Source organism: Mesoplodon mirus (genome assembly GCF_964341445.2).
Source record: "Mesoplodon mirus genome assembly, contig: HAP1_SCAFFOLD_641, whole genome shotgun sequence".
Classification (NCBI taxonomy): Eukaryota; Metazoa; Chordata; class Mammalia; order Artiodactyla; family Ziphiidae; genus Mesoplodon; species Mesoplodon mirus.
The window spans coordinates 17,144-24,601 of NW_028295385.1; the positions used below are offsets into that span (position 1 = coordinate 17,144).

The 7,458-nt window shown below is 57.2% G+C and overlaps 1 pseudogene across 1 annotated transcript; it reads right to left on the minus strand.

Moving 5' to 3' along the window:
- Positions 1–665: 665 nt before the first annotated feature.
- Positions 666–4,269, minus strand: LOC309797496 (phosphoethanolamine/phosphocholine phosphatase-like; annotated as a pseudogene). The gene is made up of 2 exons: positions 3,536–4,269; positions 666–803 (listed from the first exon to the last, which is right to left on the minus strand). The product of its transcript is annotated as a phosphoethanolamine/phosphocholine phosphatase-like (transcript).
- Positions 4,270–7,458: the final 3,189 nt, after the last annotated feature.

Genomic DNA, 7,458 nt, shown 5'->3' on the forward strand with positions numbered 1-7,458 from the left:
TTTACAACTTAACTCCCATGGCCTCTGCAGTGGTACGTCTGAGTTTTCTGTTTCTGCCCCTGTACCAAACAGCTCTGGTGTAATTTCGTCGTTCCTTCCTCCACCCACCCCCACCAACCCCTGTCCCCTGACCTGCGGTCCGCAGCCCTCCGCTCCGCGCTCGGATGCCGCTGGGGTGCCAGGGACCCACGGGACGGGTCGTTCCCAGCCGCCGGGCGCTGGCTCTCTAGACCCCCGCCGGCTCGCGTGGCGCCGAAGGCGAGGAGCGCCAAGGACGCCCCGCGCCAGGTGCGCTCTGGCCGGGACGCCCACTTCCGGGACACTCTCTTCCGGGAGAGGCGCGCAGACCGCCGCCGCGCTCAGGTGAGCCGCAGCCAATGCCGAGCAAGACCCGCCCCGGCGGCGCCGCGTCCGCGCGGCGCATCATGATCTAGGCGCTCCAGGCACGGGCGCCGGAACGCCCACTTCCGGGACACGCTCCTCCGGGAGAGGCGCACAGACCGCCGCCGCGCTCAGGTGACCCGCAGCCAATGCCGAGCAAGACCCGCCCCGGCGGCGCCGCGTCCGCGCGCCGCAGCACGGTCTCGGCGCTCCAGGCACGGGCGCCGGAACGCCCACTTCCGGGACACTTTCCTCCGGGAAAAGCGCGCAGAAAGCCGCCGCGCTCAGGTGACCCGCAGCCAATGCCGAGAAACACCCGCCCCGTTAGGCGCAGCACGATCTCGGCGCTCCAGGCACGGGCGCCGGGGGGCGGGCATCTCCTCTCCTGAGAGGCAGCTAGCGATGCCCCGGGGCGTGGGCCCCTGCGGCGCGGAGACCGCTCCAGGCTGGACTCACCGACACCAAAGCCGCCAGGAGGAGCGCTTGGCGGGACTCGGCAAACAACCCAATGTTTTAAATGGAAAAGGGACTTCAAAAGACCCTTCTCCAGATAAGACATACAAATGGTCAGCAAGCACATGAAGAGATGTTAATCGTCATTAGTCGTAATGAAATGCAAGTTAACACCACAACGCCGACCCCTCCACACACTAGAACGCCTACAATCAAGAAACCTAAAAATAACAAATGTTGGCAAAATTTAGAGAAACTGATACACAATTTTAAATAGGGAAAATGAATAAGTTCCGGAGGTGGATGCTGAGGCTATTTGTACAACAACGTGAATGTAGTTAATGCCATAGAACTGTATGCTCAAAATGATTTAAATGGTAAATGTTATGTGGGGGGGTTTAACATACTTTAGCCCCTGCTTTATACCAGACCCCAGAGTCAAAGCTTCTCATCCATTTTCTTTAACTTAACCTCCTACGATCTTCACACTCCCATTTAACAGACGAAGCTGAGCCTGAGAGGTTAAACTAAGTGACTTGCCCAAGGCTCACTCGGCAAAGTCTACACTGTTCAATGTTGCTGTATTTACTGAGCACCTACTAGAGAACCTACTGAGCAATACCTCCAGCACCTGCCAGAGACATTGTGGGAAGACCAGGATGAACGGGGGCTGAAAGCAGATTACAAAACATGGGTAGATCCTGGGGCCCTGCTCTCAAACACTGAAGTTTCTTGGAGTGGAGGGGATGGCTTGTGTCACACTTGTGGAGCCTTTTATTCCACCTCACCGCACCCCCACAGAGGAGGGAAGCAGCTGGCCTGATACTGAATATTAGCTCAGCTGGGGAGGAGTCCAGGGGCTTTGAAGAAGGCATCTCCTGCCCCACTCCCTACATTGCCCCCTAGAGTCCAGTATGTGGGCACAAGCATCCCTATGGCGGGGCAGGAGGCACATCTCATGGCACCCCTCTCCTCCCGCCCTGTAGTAATGACACTGTACCCATACACCCACCAGAAGGACAATGAACTTTCCTTCTCTGAGGGAACCATTATCTGCATCACCCGCCACTACTCCAATGGCCGCTGTGAGGGCATCGGCTCAGAGGGGTCTGGATTCTTCCCCAAGAACTATACGCAGCCCAGCTGCTGACAGCCTGGGATCTCTGGGATGCTGACCCAAGCACCGCCTTGTGTGAGCCTCTTGAGTCCCACACCAAAGCCTGCTCAAGACTGGACCAGACCGGCACGCCTCCTGGGCTGTGAGCTGTGTCTGTTCCTTCCCCCCATTTCAGTGGGAAGGCGTCCTGGTAAAGACAGAGGAGGTACCCAGAGGCCTGCTGGAGACAGGAAAGAACTGGAAGCCAAGGAGTTTCGTGACCTTACCCACAGGGGACCCTTACGCCATGCAAGACAGGGTCTCCAGCTGCAAGTGCCAACTTTGAATAAAATTCTGATGACCTCCTGATGATTGCCCTGCAGGGCTAGCGGGCCGAGGGACTGAAAGGCAACCCACTTGTAAGGCTCCCACTAGTTAAGCCTCCTCTGCCTGCCCTAAGCAGCAGTATCTCCCATCTCCTCGGTGCTCACTGAGCCCTCCACACTAGACCCCTGTGCCCCTCTGCGAAGGTGGGCCGCACCCTGCTCTTTTGCCTGTTGCCTGCTTTGTTATGTATTCAGTCTTGGTTCCCCAGGCTGGGCACTCCTCCAAGAGTGGGAACCAGCTCCCTCACTTAGGTGGGGCTCTCTGAGAGCAGAGCTCACCTCGCCCTCATCCCCCAGACGGCAGCGTGAGACACCTCGCTCACCTCCGCCCCTTCACCTCCTTCACAGCTCTGAAACTCCAGAAGAGGGAGGTGGGCCTTGGGTTTCCACTGGCTCTGCTTTACAGCATCATGGCTTTCTGTTCCATATGGGAGGAGGGGGACTCAAAAGGCCCAGTCAGTGGGGCGACTTTGATTAAGTCCCTGCTTTCTTGCTGCATAGACGAGGCTGGGGTGCAAGGAGACATCTTCGGGCTCTGTGAGGTCCCTGGCTGGCCAGACCCCAGCCCCGGAACAGTGTGCTACCTCTTTCCACCAAGAGGAGGTGACTGTTCCCTCTAGCTTTTTATCCTGTGGGGATGCTAACAGGGTGGCGGGGTGGGGGGCAAGGAGTGTAGTGTAGAGTCACAGTACGTAAAGCAAGATCTAGGCCTGGGACCGTCGGCAGGGAGCACCTCTCTCTGTGGGGAGTCCGGTGCGGGGGAGGTCAGGGGGGTACATTTCGGGGCCTAGGTCCTCTGGACAGAAGACTGGAGGAGGGAGGCCACACAGCCCAAGGCAACAGTTAACCACAACGTGGCGGGACATGTTCCTTCTCTACCCTGACAGGGAACCCCGTCCTCCCAACTGAGAGGACAAGGTTTGTGGAAACACTGCTGCCTGCTCAGATATGCGTGCCACGCTGCTGTGGCCAGACTCCAGAATTCGCTTGCAGTGGAACTGGGGGAGGCAGCTAAGCTCGGTTAACTGCACAGATGGGGACAGCTCCCAACTCCCTCCTCCAGTCCCCAAATGGACCAACCTGGGATTCCAGGAAATCCTGGAGGAATATACCAAAACGAAAGGGAAAGGGAGTAATAAAACTAGCTTTCTCTTTCCCGACCCCCACCGCCCCAGCCCCTCCCCGCCCGGGTGGCCTCTGCAGGCCACGTCCTCAGCACCTGATGCAGGTGTAGGCGCACTTCGGTGGAGGTTTCCCAGGGCACCACCCTGGCGCAGAAGGACCTGGGTTCGGCCTTCTGCGCCTCCTGCATAAGGCGGTGCATGGGGTAGTGGCGGCGCGGGAAGGCCACGTCGCCGCCTGCCAGCAGCCCCATGGGGCAGAAGTCGTTGGCGCCGTCGCTCACGTAGAAAAGGTGCTCGAAGGCCACGCCGTCGTGGGCCTGCTCGCACAGATAGTCGCTGAGCACCTTGTGCTGGCACATATTGGTGGGGCAGCGAGCGCATCTGTGCGCGTGGAAGGGCCGCAGCGCCAGCAGCCCCCAAGGGTCGGGCCCCGACGGGTTGCTGAAGATGTGGCAGAACAGGCCGTGGTGGCCGGCGGCGCACAGCGCACTCTCCACGCCAAAGGTGTTGGCGTCTGAGATGAGAATAACCTCAAAGCAGGCTCCCTGCTTGGCCACAAACTGCAACAGCTCGTCCGTACTAGGCGACAGGGGGATGGCCTCGTAGATGGCGCGCAAGTCCCGCGGCCGCACGCCCTGCTTGCCCAGGTACTGGAAGACGTGCTGCATGTACTCGTTGTAGAAGCCCTCGCGCTAGGTGGCACGCAGGCTCTCAGGCAGCCACTGGCCCGCCGCGGCACGCACACGACGGAGTCGTCGCTGTTTTCTTCCACGATAGTCTCGTCCAAGTCGAAGGTCAGGAGGAAGCGTGGCGCGCCGGGCGCACCCATTCCGCTGTCCTCTACCAAATTTGTCCTGAGCGACCAAATCCTTTTGTGGTCACCAAAAAGAGTCCCTCAGAGGAAAGGGGGACAGGACCTCTGAGCTTCTCCTGCAGGGTGGGGAGCAGCGGCTGCGGAGGTCTGTCCCAGCTGAGTCTGGAGTGTCAAGAGTGGGGAGAGGGCCTAGCTGACGTATTTGGGCGCAGGATGGAGCAAGGGGCGCTCACGGGAATTGGAGGGGACGCTGCGTCATATCCATACCTGGATTTCTGGGCTCCGGCTCTCACGAGTCCTTCCAGTCCAGAGGGTCTGTGAATGGTGTGCATCTGGGCCGTTCCCTCCACTTGCCCCCCATCCTCATGTTATGTATTTTTAACCACAATAAAAAAAATGAATGAAACACTGATAATACATGTTACAACATGGATAAACATTGAAAACATTCTAAGTCAAAGAAGTCATACTGAAAAGGCCACTCATATCACAACCATCTTATGTGCTTTAAATCCATAGCAGTTTTGAAAATGAGGGGATAGGACTTCCCTGGTGGTCCAGTGGTTAAGACTCTGAGCTCCCAATGTAAGGGGCACAGGTTCGATCCTTGGTCAGGGAACTAAAATCCCGCGTGCACGGTATGGACAAAAAATAAAATAAAATAAACGTCATTGGCCTGGTTTGGATCATAGCATCATCCTTGAACCCATCAGAGCACCCATAGGATGGAACATGGGATTGGCTAAGTGTGGATCATATGCCCATCTTCAAGGTGGGTGGAACGTAGCATCAGCCCTCTGGAACTGTTTGGACTGGAAACAGGTAAGAAGTTCCCAAAGGAAAGCTGAGGTTCTGGACTTTGGCATGAGAACAGATGCTGGATTGGGGAAAGCGGCAGATTCCACACCACTGACGGCCCACTGCACAGCTGTGGGATCTGAAGGCCAAGGAAGGAAGGGGCTGATTTAGGGTCAGGGGCTGCAGCCACCCATCCAGTGCTCTTGCTGTCCGTCCACAACAGCAAGAACCTCTTCCTCTTGCAAAACGCACAGCCCTCCTTGATGTCTCTGGTGGCGGGAGCCCAGGAGTCACACCTGCCCCATGGCCACGTGACTCATCCATCCCCCAAGAACAATACTGCTCATTTATCCAGTCTCCTCCCTCCTTTACAAAGAGCAGAGACTAAATGCTATGGTGGTTAGGAAGTTCTTGCTCAATGAAGCAGTGGGAGGCTCAAGGATTATGCCGTATCATGGAATCCATCATTGGCAGCTTTCAGAGACCACATGGGTGCACGTGGCTCTCCAAGCCCATGCAGCCTCAGTGTGAAACTGTCCACTGGGTGGCCCAGTTGCTCCCGTATCTTTTGACACTTAATGAGTATGAATATCAAAAGTTTGTTACAGCTGGAAGCCCAAAGGATTGCAAGGCCATGGTCTGCCGTATGGTTGTTGTGTCAGGGACACACTCAAATGTTTAGACGGTTATCACCTCGCTTGGCAGGCTATGAGCCTGTGAGGGGGAGGCCCTTTTCTCAACCACATGCATGTTAGTAACTGAAACATCCCAAAGGGCTGTCTGTGCTACCCAGGTAGCTGTTCAATTGCCCAGCAACAAGGTCAGCTCAGTAATTGGCCACAGGGGCTTGACAGGGACCAGACTGGCCTGAGCTGGAGGACCACAGATGACTGCCTGGATGGTCAGAGGTCAAGGGCTGTCCTGAGACTTGATGTCTATTGATGCCCACTCACATGGGACAAAGGATGCCTGCAGTCTCAGGAGGGCCCCACCAGCCCTCAGGAGGCAGCACCTGGGGGCTGGTAGGTCGCTGCACCAAGTTCTGTATAAATTCATAACATGACCATGGAGTGAACTCAGTCAGCCCTCTGCTGGACCCGGGCTGCCCAGGCCAAGTGGGGCCAGCACTACTCTCTCCAGTTCAGATGGTAGGAGGAAGCCCTGTGGGCTTCTGAGGCCCTAACAGCCATTGACTGAGGTTGAGTTGGATTTGAAACAGTCAGTGACCCGAGCAGACGTTTTGTTCTTCTGCTCTCAGGTTCCAGGACGGGGGTAGATAACCAGCGGCCCAGGTGAACCCCCACTCGTGAGTGACCCCGGGCAAGTCCTGTCCATCTTACAGGACTCAGAGGTGTGGGGTTAGGGGGGCCGTGGGCCAGTTGTGCTTAACACTAACCCACTAACCCTAACGCCCAAATCTCTACTGTTCCCTCCCTTACCCTAACCTCCTCATCTCTAACCCTAAACCCTAAGACTCCTAACCCCTAGCCCCTAGATACTCGACCTTGACCTGTAAACTCCTAACCCTTACCCTGAATATGACTCAGACCATCTAACCTGACCCTCTAACCCTGACCCTCTAGCCTGCATCCTTTAACTGTAATGCCTCAAAACCTGGGCTCAGCTGAGTGGCTCCATCCAGAGGTGAATCAGGACCTGTCTTTGGGCCCCCACTGCCTCTGCCCTCTCCTCCCCCCAGGAACCAGAAAGCCCTGGGTTGTTGGACTCTCCTGACCAGAGGGGCAGCTGCTCCTGGTCTACCTGCGCCCACACCCCCCTCCTCTGGGGCCCTTGGCCTCTGGACTGTCTGACCTTCAGTCCACCTTCAAGAGCCCGGAGACAAATCCAGGTGAGACGCCTGCTTCATTTGCACAGGTGGGACCTGGTCCCCATCCTCACAGCCCGGCCAGAAACCTTTGTGCACACTGTGTCATGAGGCTGCCTGTCCCCAGCCAGCTGGAGGGGTCGGGAGTCAGATGCGGAACTGGTGTCCTTGAGGTTGGAGTGTGGGCAGGACAGGGTAGGAGGGGCGAGAGGTGAGGTGTCATCACTCCCAAACCAGGCAGGGAGTGTGTGCTGTGTTTGCATTTCCGACAGGGAAGAGTATGTCAGATGGAGGCTCTGAAGCAGCACACCTTGCAGGCCGACCTACCAGGGCAGTTCTTCCCTAAGCCAATGGGTGGCGCAAGACAACGCAACAAACTGTGCATGTATCCTTATAATGAACCTGGCAACTGGAAAGGAAACGTCACAGGTCATGGCAACCGAGGCACGAGGAGCCCGTCCCACCCGCCCAGCCTTGCGCAGTCTGGAGGTGGAGCCGGGGTAGGCTGGACAGGCAGCTCCCGGCTAGGGACTGGGCCGGAGAGCCCCAGGAGGCATGGCAACCCGCAGACAATTTCCAGA